This window comes from Anser brachyrhynchus, assembly GCF_964034855.1.
Source record: "Anser brachyrhynchus genome assembly, chromosome: 26".
Lineage (NCBI taxonomy): Eukaryota > Metazoa > Chordata > Aves > Anseriformes > Anatidae > Anser > Anser brachyrhynchus.
Genome location: NC_137719.1, coordinates 2,083,042 through 2,098,029, shown reverse-complemented (window position 1 = coordinate 2,098,029; position 14,988 = coordinate 2,083,042). Strand labels below are relative to the sequence as shown.

The 14,988-nt window shown below is 58.6% G+C and overlaps 1 long non-coding RNA gene across 1 annotated transcript; it reads left to right on the top strand.

The window, feature by feature from the left end:
• Window positions 1–211: 211 nt before the first annotated feature.
• LOC308182854 lies at window positions 212–2,269 on the top strand. The gene is made up of 2 exons (XR_013942132.1): window positions 212–1,294; window positions 1,408–2,269. It is a non-coding gene; the product is annotated as an uncharacterized lncRNA (long non-coding RNA).
• The last annotated feature ends 12,719 nt before the right edge of the window (window positions 2,270–14,988 follow it).

Below are 14,988 nucleotides of genomic sequence, written 5' to 3'. Positions count from 1 at the left end.
TGCTCTGTGGTCTGTCTGTATTGGCCTCCTTTCTCCCCAGTTCTTCTCAGAGCCTGTCTTCAGATGAACAGTCTCAGTCCTTTGTCAGCCATCCCGAGACAAGCCACCACCCCCGACGGGACCGCTGAAATCAGAGGGTGCACCTTCCTGTCTGTGGTAGCAAGAACTCTCTGGTAGGCAACAAGATCCGGGACGAGCCCCTAAACCCTGAGAAAAATCTCAGTAATTTTCTTCAGACAGGATCTTCTGTGGAGCTTTTTTATTCGCGATTGCAATGGCGGGCATCCTGCAAGCAGGAGCGCGCAGTAAAAGTTTATCATAACCGTGTATTCCCTATTACCCGACACCTGATTTCTCCCCTGTTTCTTCATTGGCTGAGTACTACAGGTTCACAGCCTACTCGACGCACTACTATACCATATACGTACAATTTTATTTGACCAACCGTTAATTTCTCCTTATCCTTTTATTTTTTCCTTCTTCTCTTGTGACTAGAGGGCCCGTGATCTTTGCTTTTACTGATCTCGCACTGCTCATCCTGTTTTTCTTAGCTATCCTCGTTATTTTGGGACAGTGGGACCTTCCCCTTATCTGCTTAACGGATTCCCCACTGCTATGCCACACAATGCCACTTTTGCATATGCAAGGTTAGTGGATTTTTCCACTGCAAAAACACCTTCTATTGCAAAAACACAACTTTGTTTCTCACGAGCAGCACCGCCTCCCGCACCTGCTGGTGGCTCAGAGACGGACTCCCGGCTTCTCCCCGTGAAACGATTTTGGGGTTATTTATAGTGATATCGGGTCTGCTCCCCCTGCCCTGTTGGAGGAGGGGGTCACACGCACGTGGTTTCCTGGAGCCGTTGTTTTTTGTTGCGTTCGGTATGGTTTGTTCCTGCCAGTTGTGTTTTTCCCATTGTGTTTTTATTTTAAATAATGCAGTGTTGTCCATTGCAATTAAAAACTGTATATATTTTTTCTTCTCTCTAACTGTGACACCACCACTCAGGAATAAAAGAGGAGGCAGCTGGGGCCACCCAAAGTCACCACATGCAGCAAGAGCATTAACAACCCGTCTGCATTTGGGGCAGAAAAGTGTCCATTTACTTTCTCTTCACATATTTATGGTTTACCCTTGCTTGGGCAGGGTTTCTCACCTCAGAGCTACACTTTCAAGCATCTTGTGAGGGTTCTGTCACGTCCTGCTCAACAGAAATTACCACGAGGAACCCTACTGTGACAACTAAGGGAAAGAGATGTATGGATATTGCTGAGCTCTTCTAGATTGTACCAGGTAGGAAAGATACCTATGGAGCAGATGTTAAGACCATAGCACTAATTAATTAGATTAGAAGTGGAGGAAAGGCATTTAACGGTAGTAAAAATCAGTTACCATAATGTTCAAAGGAAGATTCAGTCTGCTTAAGGAGAAAAAACAACACGCCTAAAGTCGAAGCCACATGCTAGAAAGAGAGGAGGATGCGCAGCACGGGAAGCTTCCCACAGAAAGGAGCTGCATTTGGGGTAAAAATCTGTCCCTTTTTATGTCATTGAGACATACGAGGGCGTAGGACACCAGCACTTCAGGTAACCAGGAGATGCTGTGCGTTTCGATCCGTCCCCCTGAGACAGCCACTAGGTGACGATGTTTCCAATTTTCTTTCAAGAAACCTTGCTTTCTCAGGCCCAGGTGTCCAGCTGCACATCGAGGACGTCCCTGGCTCCCAGGCGCAGTTCCCAGGCCGAAGGCCGAGCTCCCATCCGAACCCCCGGCCCGGCAGACATTGCTCCTGGCGTTGCGCAGCAGCCATTTCATGTCAGCCTTTGCTCATGGCAGTCAGCTTAGCGCCGTCAGTGCTGCCATCGGGGTGCCCGAGAGCCGTGTGAGGTCAGCAGAGAGTCACTGTCAGCCTTTGACCTCACAAAGGTGGGTGGCCATAAGTGCCCTGAGCGTCCAGCTCGCATGGAGTACTGCTGGTGGCACTCAAGGCATGGAGGTCTGCATGGTGCAATGGGAGACGCCGATGTCCTGCTGGTGGAACAAGAGACGCTGACGTCCTGCTGGTGGAAGAGGAGACTTCAGGGTTAGAGGTCCTGCTGGTTAGAGGTGCTTAGGAGTGGGCAGCCTCCATCCCGGTGGCCGAGCATCTCCACGGCAGGGAGGCCGCGGGCAGCACGAGCCAGCCGCCCCGCGGGCTGACAGCAGAGGCCCCCGGGGATGAGATGTGCCCCACCTGCCTGGGCCTGCTGGCCGAGGCAGCACCTGAGTCCTACGGGCACAGCTACTGCTGCGGAGAGCTTGAACCTCTTGTAAGTTTAGTCTTGACAAAGAAAACCCATCCTAAGTGCATTTGCCTTGCAGGCATTGGTAAGTTGGCCCTCCTGATGGATTTTCACTGACACAGTAGTGCCTCTAATAATGCTACTGTTAATTAGTGCTCTACCCTTCCGATCTTTTACTAAGGTAGCTAGAGAGAAGTGCAGACACCTGTTTATTTCCTGGTAATACCTGCAAGAACCATCTATCTGCATCTTCGCCAGATTCATCATAGCGCTCTTGGTACCGGTGATGTGTGTTGCTCTGGAATAAAGTGCAATCGTTAGCACGCCAAGTGTCCATGCCCTTGCATCTACCAGAATCGTACAAATCCCTGTTGTGATCTCTGTCTAGCTGTGGGCTGGCTAAGCTGTCTTTTGGATGGTGAAAATGGGAAATCGTGGGGATGGGAAATGATGAGTGGGATGAGAAATGATTGCTGGGATGGGAAGACTTCCTTGGGCTGGAAAGCCATGGGGCTAGGAAATGAAAGAGATGGGAAATCTTCCTTGGGATGGGAAAGCTTCCTTGGGAAGGAAAAGCATTGGGATGAGATACCTTCCTTGGGGAGGAAGGCATCCTTAAGGAAAGGCATTGGGATGGGAAATCTTCCTTGGGGAGGAAATCATTGGAAAGGAAAAGCATTGGGGTAGGGAAATCTCTCTTGGGATGGGAAATTATTGGGATGGGAAATCTTGAATGGGGTGGGTACGATTCGTTGCGGTAGGAAATAGTTGGAAAAGAAATGCAAGGGATGGGAAGTCTTTGGGATGAGATCTCATGGGATTAAGAAACGCTTCGTGCTGATGGGAAATAGTTTGCATGGGAATCTGTTGGGCTGTGAAACTGTCGGGATGGGAAATCGCCGGCAGGATGAAAAGTCTTGGGATGGAAAAGTCTTGGGATGGAAAATCCTTGGGAGGGGAAAGTGTTGGAGTGCGAAACCCCCCTGGGCCTGGCAAATGAGGACTGGGACGGGAAAGGCTCATGGGGATGGAAACTGATGGCGCTGGGAAGCCTGCTTGGGTAGAGAAACTGCAGTCCTCACCAAGATGGCGGTGAGGGGCTGGTCAGCCGTTGGGGCGGAGCCCCCGTTGCCCGGGTTCCCCAACGAACCGCCCCACTCTCCAGCGACCATGGCAGGTACAGCAGCGGGCTCCCGCTCCTCCCGGGGCTGCGGCCCTGCCGGCGAGCCCAGCGCCCGAGAGCTCAGCCCAGCGCCCTTTTTCCTCACAGAGAGATTCCCCAGACGGCTGCCGCCGGTGCCGCAGACGCCCAACTCCCCCTTCGTTGTCCCAGCTGAGCCGCCAACGGTGGCTGCCTGGCTGCTGCCCTCCTTCCCCGGAGCGATGGCGGTGCCCTTGCAGCCCCCCCAGGTACCCACCCTCTCCTACGCGCTGCCCCAGGCCACCGTCTGGCACGTGGTGCCGGAGGTCCAGGGGCAGGTGCTGCAGCTCCCACCCGTGGCGCAGCTGCCACCTGGGGGGCACCTCCCACCCGAGGGGCACCACCTGCAGCTGGTGCAGCTCCCCCCTGTGGGGCATATCCTGCAGCCGGTGCAGCTCCCCCCCGTGGGGCATAACCTGCAGCCGGTGCAGCTCCCCCCCGTGGGGCATAACCTGCAGGTGGTGCAGCTCCCCCCCGTGGGGCAGCTCCCCCACACCGCTCTTCCCTGTGCCCCTGTCTGCCAGTGCGGACAGCCCATGGTGACGGGGACACTGGTGCCCCACCATGCGCTGGGGCTGGGGCCCAGGGCCATGCTCCACGGGGAGCCCCTGCACCCCGCAGGCACCTGCCTGTTGCAGGCCCCCGCCCACCGCAGGCCCCCGCCACCCCTCGTCCCGGGGCCTCGGCTCCGGGGGCAGGCGCTCCCCACGCCCCGCACCGTGACCAGCAGCCAGGGGCAGCTGCCGGAGCCCTGCGACCACGCCGTGGGGCTCAGCGAGGACCAGGGGCCCCCGCTGCCTGACCCCACTCCCCCCGAGCCTTTCCTGGCTCCATCGACCCGCAGCACCCAGACGGCGACGCCCGACGGTGAGTTTGGCGCTGGCACAGCCGCCCCGTTGTCGCCCCACACCCATGAGCCATGGGAAAGCTGACATCGCCCGTCTTGGGGGATTTTCTTGCTTCGTCCTCAGCGGCGACAGCCCCGCAGGTGCCTGAGGAGCCCCCGCAGCTGCCCGAGCTGGGCCCTGATGCCTTCGCCGAGGCCTTTCCAGAGCTGGCAGGGGACAGCCAGCTGCTGCAGCACCTGCAGGACCAGCTCCTGGCCGACCTGGACATCCCCGGCACGGAGGAGCTGTTCAGCTGGCTCGAGGCCGTGGAGCCCCAGGACGCCTTCCCCGATTCGCCCAGCAGTCCTGCCCTCAGCCGCCTCCTCTCCCAGCTGCCCGACCTCTCCGAGGACATCGAGGAGCCGAGCACGCAGGGACTGGAAGCCACAGGAGCCCTCGGTGAGGTACCCTCAACCCCTGGGGTGTACCCCGAGAAGGTTGGGGGTGGGCTGTTGGTGCAGTCCCCTATTGTGCTGGCATTGAGCCCCCCGCTCAGCCCTGCAGCCAGTCCCCTGCCCGGTGCCCTTAGTAGACCCCTACCCAGTCCACCCCTGAGTCCCCCCAGGAGGTCCCCTGACACCCAGGTCCTCAGTTCCCCTAGTAGACCCCTGCCCAAACCCCCTCTGAGTCCCCCCAAGAGGTCCCCTGACACCCAAGTCCTCAGTGAGCAGAGGACACCCCTGCCCACATGCCCCCTGGGTCCCCTCAAGAGCCCCCTGGCTGCCCCTGTGTCCACCGGCACCAAGCGGGGGGCCAAGCGCCGCGCGCCCACCAGCACCCCCAGGACAGCGGAGAGCTCCCAGCCCAAGAGGCCAGCAACGGAGAAACCCCCCGGCAAGGAGAGGAAGATGCTGCTGGGCCAGGGTGTCCAAGGCCCCGAGACGCCTTGCCAGGGACGCCGTGCCAGGGACGCCAGGATGTCCAAGGCCCCAGGACACCGTGGCAGCAGCAGGAAAGACGGCAGTGGCAGGCAGCAGCCAGCGACCAACAACAGCCGGGCGCCCAGCAAGAGAGCCCGAAGCCCGGGGGCTGCTGGGGGGCAAGGAGCAGCGTCGCCGCCTCCCCGCAGAGCGCGGCTGCTGCCGGAGACTCCGAGCGCGGAGCCCGGTGCCGTGCGGCCCCAGGACAGCCTCTGTCCCCAAGGCGTCAGGGCCAAGACGCTGCAGCGCCAGCGCCGGGACACAAAGACCCCCAGCGAGACTTTGCAGCCGCTGGGGGCCAGGGCGAAGGCGCTGGGGCCAGGGCGCCAGCTGCCCTGTGTGCAGCTGCAGCCCACCTCCAGCAGCCCCAGCACGATGCCCAGCGCCGCGCAGACAGTGCCAGCTGTGCCCGCTGCCCCCCAATCCCCAGCTGGCGGCAAAGAGAAGGTGGTGCCAGCACCACCAGGCAGCACGGCGTGAACAGGGGACGCTGCCCTAGAGCAGGCGCCCAGAGCGCTGTGCCTGCCAGCCGCGGGGGGCCAAGCGCAGCGGGGGGCTCTGCCCACACAGCCGCGCATGCTGCAGCCCCTGGCACGGCCCCGCGTGGACTACGTGCCCTGCGTGGGGCCCTGGGCAGGCGGTGACGCGGCGCCCACGCCGCTGGAGGAGCAGGAGGAGCCGGTGCCCATCACGCTGCAGCAGCGTCCCGAGCGGGAGCGCCTGAAGCAGCTGGCCCAGGAGGAGCGGCAGCGGGCGGCCCACCAGATGAAGATCGGCCCTGTGCAATTCTTCGCGCAGCGGCAGAAAGACGGGGCCATAGCCAAGTATGCCGGCTACCCGTGACCCTGCGCTCCTCGACGGCCCCTGCAGCACCCAGTGGCGCTGAGCTCAGCATGCAGGCACAGAGACCTCTGCAGGCACCTGCTCCAGCTTGAGCCGCACTCTTCAGCCCTTTCCCCTCTCGCTTGCCCTTACCCTTCTTTAGTGCTGTAGCTAGTCAGTGTTTCTCACTGTCAGGGATGGGCAACGGGGGGGGATGGGAGATGGGGGGGTCACGAATGAGTGTTGGGAGTGTTGCGATGGAAGCTGTTGGGATGGGCAATACCTGGCATGGGCAAGTTTGGGCATGGGAACTGCTTGTTGGGACACAAAATGGCAGGGATTGAAAGCTTATTTCTTCCTTTCTGGTCCTTTCTCTGCTTTATAGCCTTTTTTCTTAAATTCCTCTAGTGTAGGTGTTCACTCAGCAACGCCTCTGCCTGCAGTTGTTCTGGCAGTGGGATGCCGAGGGGATTTAATGCAGCCCGCTCCCGCTGCCCATGCTCAGTCCGTGAATGGATGTGGGCATGGCCAGCACGGACGGGAGAAAATGGGTGGATGGATGGATGGATGGATGGATGGATGGATGGATGGATGGATGGATGGATGGATGGATGGGAGTTGGGAACTGAGCCTTGGGATCAGCAATGGGAGGTTGCTGGGATAGGAAATGATCAGTGGGATGGGAAGTCATGACGGTGATGGGGATTCATTAGTGTGAAATGATGGGAAATTGCTAGGTGATTTTGTGATATTGTGATCATGGTGGATTTTTTGTGATATTTTGTGATGTTGTGATCATGGTGGTGATAGGAGAGCATTAGGCTGGGAAAAAATTGTTTACATTAATAAATTTTATTGATTGTCTTTTTAATGTATTGTATGATTTGTATTATTATTTTCTATTCCTTTATTATTAAACTCTTTATCAATGCCTATGAGCTTTTATTTTCCTTCCGATTCTCTGCACGTTCACTCAGGATGGGGGGACGTGAGCGAACAGATGTGTGGTGCTGAGCGGCCTGCCGGGTTACACCACAACAGACTTTTTGGCAGCCAAGCTGGGGCACAAAGGGTTGAGCTAACGTCACATCCGACCGGAATGTTTTAAAAGAGTGTTTCTTATAAGCTTTCTCTGAGATTGATAGTTGCTGGTCACAATGTTGATTTTTTCCTTTCTAGTGTTGTTTTTCTGTGCTTTTTAGGTGCTTTTTCTTAATCCCTTTCTTGTTGTTTATGATCCCTGGGGGCTGGCCTATGTTTGCTGATGGTTTTGCCCACTTGCAGGTAGCACGTGCTCCTCTTGCACCGACGGTGAACTTAACCCAGTATTTGTCCCCGAATGACAACCTCTGTGGTTAGACAAGGAGTTAAAAATTCCAGCCAGCGATCAGCCCTGAGGCAGGATGGCTACAGGTGGCAAGGGCTGGGGGGGGATGTGGGCCGGTTTTTATCACGATTGCCACCTCCGATGGCTTTGGAATTCAGCCCTGAACAAATGTGGTATCCTACGGCGCTGCTAAAAGGTTTTAGAAAGGTGTGCCCCGATGCTGGCAGTGCCAGAGATTTACAGCTCGCCAAGTTGTCCGAGAAAAGTTTGGATTTGTTACCCGATGCGCAAGAAGCCAATCCAGACACCAGGTCGAGACACAGTTTTCTTTCAGAACTGCGCGAGTCTGGGTACCAGGTGGTTTCCCACAAAGGCAGCACATGGAAAGATTTTCCACGCCACGCTTGATACAATCTTTTATCACTGCATTTCCATGCTAGTACAATCCCCTAACTTCTCACAGGTTCCAGAATTAGCCTACGGCTGACATGACAAAATGATTCTGCGCATCCTCAGAGGGGAAGGGTCTCCTGTTGGGCTGGGGTCTCTCACTCTAGGGCTGTGATTTTTTGCATTAGAATGAGGGTACTTCGTATTAGAATAGCTTTCCATTGTTTTCCAGTGGTTTCCAACAAATGGATTAGTATCAAACTCCAGTGCACGTGTGTAGGATTTTTCCTTACAAAAGGGTCTTCTCGAGTAAATAGATTCCTAGTTATTCATCCTTTAGATAGCTTCAACTCCAGGGTCATCTTTGCCCTTGCCTGAAAATACCCATTTGGTATCTGTTCTCATGAAACAAAGTTAACGAAAAACAAACAAACAAACAAAAACAAAACCCAGTTCCTAGCACCAGCGGCTTGTTTGCTGGGTCTGCTCTATGTGTTTTGAAGACTATTCAGTCCAATTCAGCACCTTCAAGAGAAATTGTGTGGGTCTATGAAAATGCGTCTTGATCTGATGCAAGCCTGTGACGCACCCTGAAGGCCCTCCAAGCCCTGGGATGGGCTCTGAGGCCCTTCCGAGCCCTGGGATGTTACCCGCAGCCACTCCAACCCCTTTGACGGGCCCTGCGGCCTCTCCAGCCCCGCTGACAGGCCCTGCAGCCACTCCAACCCTCTGACGGACCCTACAGCTGGCTCCGGGGACTGCCCTGTGGCATTCCCAGTCACCGATACACACAAGATGAAAGAGTGGATGCACAAGTCATCTCGTTTAGTAAGGGAAGAGAGTCCTACTGAGAAGGGGAAGGAGCAATAGGAAGGCGAAGCAGACTACCCCAGTGGAGGGCCGTCCTAGGGAACAGCAGGCTGAAGACCACCATCTAAAAGCAGCAGTAACCAGGTGATCCCGATCTCTGGGTGAGCTGTGAGACATGCGGAAAGATTTCAGCTGTCCTCCAGGCGAGCACATTGTCACCTTGCTGCTGCCATGCTGGGATAACGGCTCCGGTGTCCGGGCTGTGTCTGTGCTGTGCCTGTGCTCTGTGCTGGGCCTGTGCTCTCTGTGCTCTGTCCGGGCTCTGTCCGGGCTGTGTCTGGGCTGTGTCTCAGCTGTGTCTGGGCTGTGTCTGGGCTCTGTCCGTGCTGTGTCTGGGCTGTGTCTCAGCTGTGTCTGGGCTCTGTCCGTGCTGTGTCTGGGCTCTGTGCTGTGTGTGTGCTCTCTCTGCTCTGTCTGTGCTCCGTCTGTGCTGTGCCTGTGCTGTGTCTGGGCTCTGGCTGGGCTCTGTCCGTGCTGTGTCTGGGCTCTGGCTGGGCTGTGTCTGTGCTGTGTCCGTGCTGTGTCCGGGCTGTGTCCGTGCTGTGTCTGTGCTCTCTGTGCTGTGTACGTGCTCTGGCTGGGCTGTGTCTGGGCTGTGCTCTGTGGTCTGTCTGTATTGGCCTCCTTTCTCCCCAGTTCTTCTCAGAGCCTGTCTTCAGATGAACAGTCTCAGTCCTTTGTCAGCCATCCCGAGACAAGCCACCACCCCCGACGGGACCGCTGAAATCAGAGGGTGCACCTTCCTGTCTGTGGTAGCAAGAACTCTCTGGTAGGCAACAAGATCCGGGACGAGCCCCTAAACCCTGAGAAAAATCTCAATAATTTTCTTCAGACAGGATCTTCTGTGGAGCTTTTTTATTCGCGATTGCAATGGCGGGCATCCTGCAAGCAGGAGCGCGCAGTAAAAGTTTATCATAACCGTGTATTCCCTATTACCCGACACCTGATTTCTCCCCTGTTTCTTCATTGGCTGAGTACTACGGGTTCACAGCCTACTCGACGCACTACTATACCATATACGTACAATTTTATTTGACCAACCGTTAATTTCTCCTTAACCTTTTATTTTTTCCTTCTTCTCTTGTGACTAGAGGGCCCGTGATCTTTGCTTTTACTGATCTCGCACTGCTCATCCTGTTTTTCTTAGCTATCCTCGTTATTTTGGGACAGTGGGACCTTCCCCTTATCTGCTTAACGGATTCCCCACTGCTATGCCACACAATGCCACTTTTGCATATGCAAGGTTAGTGGATTTTTCCACTGCAAAAACACCTTCTATTGCAAAAACACAACTTTGTTTCTCACAAGGAGAAAAAACAACACGCCTAAAGTCGAAGCCACATACTAGAAAGAGAGGAGGATGCGCAGCACGGGAAGCTTCCCACAGAAAGGAGCTGCATTTGGGGTAAAAATCTGTCCCTTTTTATGTCATTGAGACATACGAGGGCGTAGGACACCAGCACTTCAGGTAACCAAGAGATGCTGTGCGTTTCGATCCGTCCCCCTGAGACAGCCACTAGGTGACGATGTTTCCAATTTTCTTTCAAGAAACCTTGCTTTCTCAGGCCCAGGTGTCCAGCTGCACATCGAGGACGTCCCTGGCTCCCAGGCGCAGTTCCCAGGCCGAAGGCCGAGCTCCCATCCGAACCCCCGGCCCGGCAGACATTGCTCCTGGCGTTGCGCAGCAGCCATTTCATGTCAGCCTTTGCTCATGGCAGTCAGCTTAGCGCCGTCAGTGCTGCCATCGGGGTGCCCGAGAGCCGTGTGAGGTCAGCAGAGAGTCACTGTCAGCCTTTGACCTCACAAAGGTGGGTGGCCATAAGTGCCCTGAGCGTCCAGCTCGCATGGAGTACTGCTGGTGGCACTCAAGGCATGGAGGTCTGCATGGTGCAATGGGAGACGCCGATGTCCTGCTGGTGGAACAAGAGACGCTGACGTCCTGCTGGTGGAAGAGGAGACTTCAGGGTTAGAGGTCCTGCTGGTTAGAGGTGCTTAGGAGTGGGCAGCCTCCATCCCGGTGGCCGAGCATCTCCACGGCAGGGAGGCCGCGGGCAGCACGAGCCAGCCGCCCCGCGGGCTGACAGCAGAGGCCCCCGGGGATGAGATGTGCCCCACCTGCCTGGGCCTGCTGGCCGAGGCAGCACCTGAGTCCTACGGGCACAGCTACTGCTGCGGAGAGCTTGAACCTCTTGTAAGTTTAGTCTTGACAAAGAAAACCCATCCTAAGTGCATTTGCCTTGCAGGCATTGGTAAGTTGGCCCTCCTGATGGATTTTCACTGACACAGTAGTGCCTCTAATAATGCTACTGTTAATTAGTGCTCTACCCTTCCGATCTTTTACTAAGGTAGCTAGAGAGAAGTGCAGACACCTGTTTATTTCCTGGTAATACCTGCAAGAACCATCTATCTGCATCTTCGCCAGATTCATCATAGCGCTCTTGGTACCGGTGATGTGTGTTGCTCTGGAATAAAGTGCAATCGTTAGCACGCCAAGTGTCCATGCCCTTGCATCTACCAGAATCGTACAAATCCCTGTTGTGATCTCTGTCTAGCTGTGGGCTGGCTAAGCTGTCTTTTGGATGGTGAAAATGGGAAATCGTGGGGATGGGAAATGATGAGTGGGATGAGAAATGATTGCTGGGATGGGAAGACTTCCTTGGGCTGGAAAGCCATGGGGCTAGGAAATGAAAGAGATGGGAAATCTTCCTTGGGATGGGAAAGCTTCCTTGGGAAGGAAAAGCATTGGGATGAGATACCTTCCTTGGGGAGGAAGGCATCCTTAAGGAAAGGCATTGGGATGGGAAATCTTCCTTGGGGAGGAAATCATTGGAAAGGAAAAGCATTGGGGTAGGGAAATCTCTCTTGGGATGGGAAATTATTGGGATGGGAAATCTTGAATGGGGTGGGTACGATTCGTTGCGGTAGGAAATAGTTGGAAAAGAAATGCAAGGGATGGGAAGTCTTTGGGATGAGATCTCATGGGATTAAGAAACGCTTCGTGCTGATGGGAAATAGTTTGCATGGGAATCTGTTGGGCTGTGAAACTGTCGGGATGGGAAATCGCCGGCAGGATGAAAAGTCTTGGGATGGAAAAGTCTTGGGATGGAAAATCCTTGGGAGGGGAAAGTGTTGGAGTGCGAAACCCCCCTGGGCCTGGCAAATGAGGACTGGGACGGGAAAGGCTCATGGGGATGGAAACTGATGGCGCTGGGAAGCCTGCTTGGGTAGAGAAACTGCAGTCCTCACCAAGATGGCGGTGAGGGGCTGGTCAGCCGTTGGGGCGGAGCCCCCGTTGCCCGGGTTCCCCAACGAACCGCCCCACTCTCCAGCGACCATGGCAGGTACAGCAGCGGGCTCCCGCTCCTCCCGGGGCTGCGGCCCTGCCGGCGAGCCCAGCGCCCGAGAGCTCAGCCCAGCGCCCTTTTTCCTCACAGAGAGATTCCCCAGACGGCTGCCGCCGGTGCCGCAGACGCCCAACTCCCCCTTCGTTGTCCCAGCTGAGCCGCCAACGGTGGCTGCCTGGCTGCTGCCCTCCTTCCCCGGAGCGATGGCGGTGCCCTTGCAGCCCCCCCAGGTACCCACCCTCTCCTACGCGCTGCCCCAGGCCACCGTCTGGCACGTGGTGCCGGAGGTCCAGGGGCAGGTGCTGCAGCTCCCACCCGTGGCGCAGCTGCCACCTGGGGGGCACCTCCCACCCGAGGGGCACCACCTGCAGCTGGTGCAGCTCCCCCCTGTGGGGCATATCCTGCAGCCGGTGCAGCTCTCCCCCGTGGGGCATAACCTGCAGGTGGTGCACCTCCCACCCGAGGAGCATATCCTGCAGCCGGTGCAGCTCTCCCCCGTGGGGCATAACCTGCAGGTGGTGCACCTCCCACCCGAGGAGCATATCCTGCAGCCGGTGCAGCTCCCCCCCGTGGGGCATAACCTGCAGGTGGTGCAGCTCCCCCCCGTGGGGCAGCTCCCCCACACCGCTCTTCCCTGTGCCCCTGTCTGCCAGTGCGGACAGCCCATGGTGACGGGGACACTGGTGCCCCACCATGCGCTGGGGCTGGGGCCCAGGGCCATGCTCCACGGGGAGCCCCTGCACCCCGCAGGCACCTGCCTGTTGCAGGCCCCCGCCCACCGCAGGCCCCCGCCACCCCTCGTCCCGGGGCCTCGGCTCCGGGGGCAGGCGCTCCCCACGCCCCGCACCGTGACCAGCAGCCAGGGGCAGCTGCCGGAGCCCTGCGACCACGCCGTGGGGCTCAGCGAGGACCAGGGGCCCCCGCTGCCTGACCCCACTCCCCCCGAGCCTTTCCTGGCTCCATCGACCCGCAGCACCCAGACGGCGACGCCCGACGGTGAGTTTGGCGCTGGCACAGCCGCCCCGTTGTCGCCCCACACCCATGAGCCATGGGAAAGCTGACATCGCCCGTCTTGGGGGATTTTCTTGCTTCGTCCTCAGCGGCGACAGCCCCGCAGGTGCCTGAGGAGCCCCCGCAGCTGCCCGAGCTGGGCCCTGATGCCTTCGCCGAGGCCTTTCCAGAGCTGGCAGGGGACAGCCAGCTGCTGCAGCACCTGCAGGACCAGCTCCTGGCCGACCTGGACATCCCCGGCACGGAGGAGCTGTTCAGCTGGCTCGAGGCCGTGGAGCCCCAGGACGCCTTCCCCGATTCGCCCAGCAGTCCTGCCCTCAGCCGCCTCCTCTCCCAGCTGCCCGACCTCTCCGAGGACATCGAGGAGCCGAGCACGCAGGGACTGGAAGCCACAGGAGCCCTCGGTGAGGTACCCTCAACCCCTGGGGTGTACCCCGAGAAGGTTGGGGGTGGGCTGTTGGTGCAGTCCCCTATTGTGCTGGCATTGAGCCCCCCGCTCAGCCCTGCAGCCAGTCCCCTGCCCGGTGCCCTTAGTAGACCCCTACCCAGTCCACCCCTGAGTCCCCCCAGGAGGTCCCCTGACACCCAGGTCCTCAGTTCCCCTAGTAGACCCCTGCCCAAACCCCCTCTGAGTCCCCCCAAGAGGTCCCCTGACACCCAAGTCCTCAGTGAGCAGAGGACACCCCTGCCCACATGCCCCCTGGGTCCCCTCAAGAGCCCCCTGGCTGCCCCTGTGTCCACCGGCACCAAGCGGGGGGCCAAGCGCCGCGCGCCCACCAGCACCCCCAGGACAGCGGAGAGCTCCCAGCCCAAGAGGCCAGCAACGGAGAAACCCCCCGGCAAGGAGAGGAAGATGCTGCTGGGCCAGGGTGTCCAAGGCCCCGAGACGCCTTGCCAGGGACGCCGTGCCAGGGACGCCAGGATGTCCAAGGCCCCAGGACACCGTGGCAGCAGCAGGAAAGACGGCAGTGGCAGGCAGCAGCCAGCGACCAACAACAGCCGGGCGCCCAGCAAGAGAGCCCGAAGCCCGGGGGCTGCTGGGGGGCAAGGAGCAGCGTCGCCGCCTCCCCGCAGAGCGCGGCTGCTGCCGGAGACTCCGAGCGCGGAGCCCGGTGCCGTGCGGCCCCAGGACAGCCTCTGTCCCCAAGGCGTCAGGGCCAAGACGCTGCAGCGCCAGCGCCGGGACACAAAGACCCCCAGCGAGACTTTGCAGCCGCTGGGGGCCAGGGCGAAGGCGCTGGGGCCAGGGCGCCAGCTGCCCTGTGTGCAGCTGCAGCCCACCTCCAGCAGCCCCAGCACGATGCCCAGCGCCGCGCAGACAGTGCCAGCTGTGCCCGCTGCCCCCCAATCCCCAGCTGGCGGCAAAGAGAAGGTGGTGCCAGCACCACCAGGCAGCACGGCGTGAACAGGGGACGCTGCCCTAGAGCAGGCGCCCAGAGCGCTGTGCCTGCCAGCCGCGGGGGGCCAAGCGCAGCGGGGGGCTCTGCCCACACAGCCGCGCATGCTGCAGCCCCTGGCACGGCCCCGCGTGGACTACGTGCCCTGCGTGGGGCCCTGGGCAGGCGGTGACGCGGCGCCCACGCCGCTGGAGGAGCAGGAGGAGCCGGTGCCCATCACGCTGCAGCAGCGTCCCGAGCGGGAGCGCCTGAAGCAGCTGGCCCAGGAGGAGCGGCAGCGGGCGGCCCACCAGATGAAGATCGGCCCTGTGCAATTCTTCGCGCAGCGGCAGAAAGACGGGGCCATAGCCAAGTATGCCGGCTACCCGTGACCCTGCGCTCCTCGACGGCCCCTGCAGCACCCAGTGGCGCTGAGCTCAGCATGCAGGCACAGAGACCTCTGCAGGCACCTGCTCCAGCTTGAGCCGCACTCTTCAGCCCTTTCCCCTCTCGCTTGCCCTTACCCTTCTTTAGTGCTGTAGCTAGTCAGTGTTTCT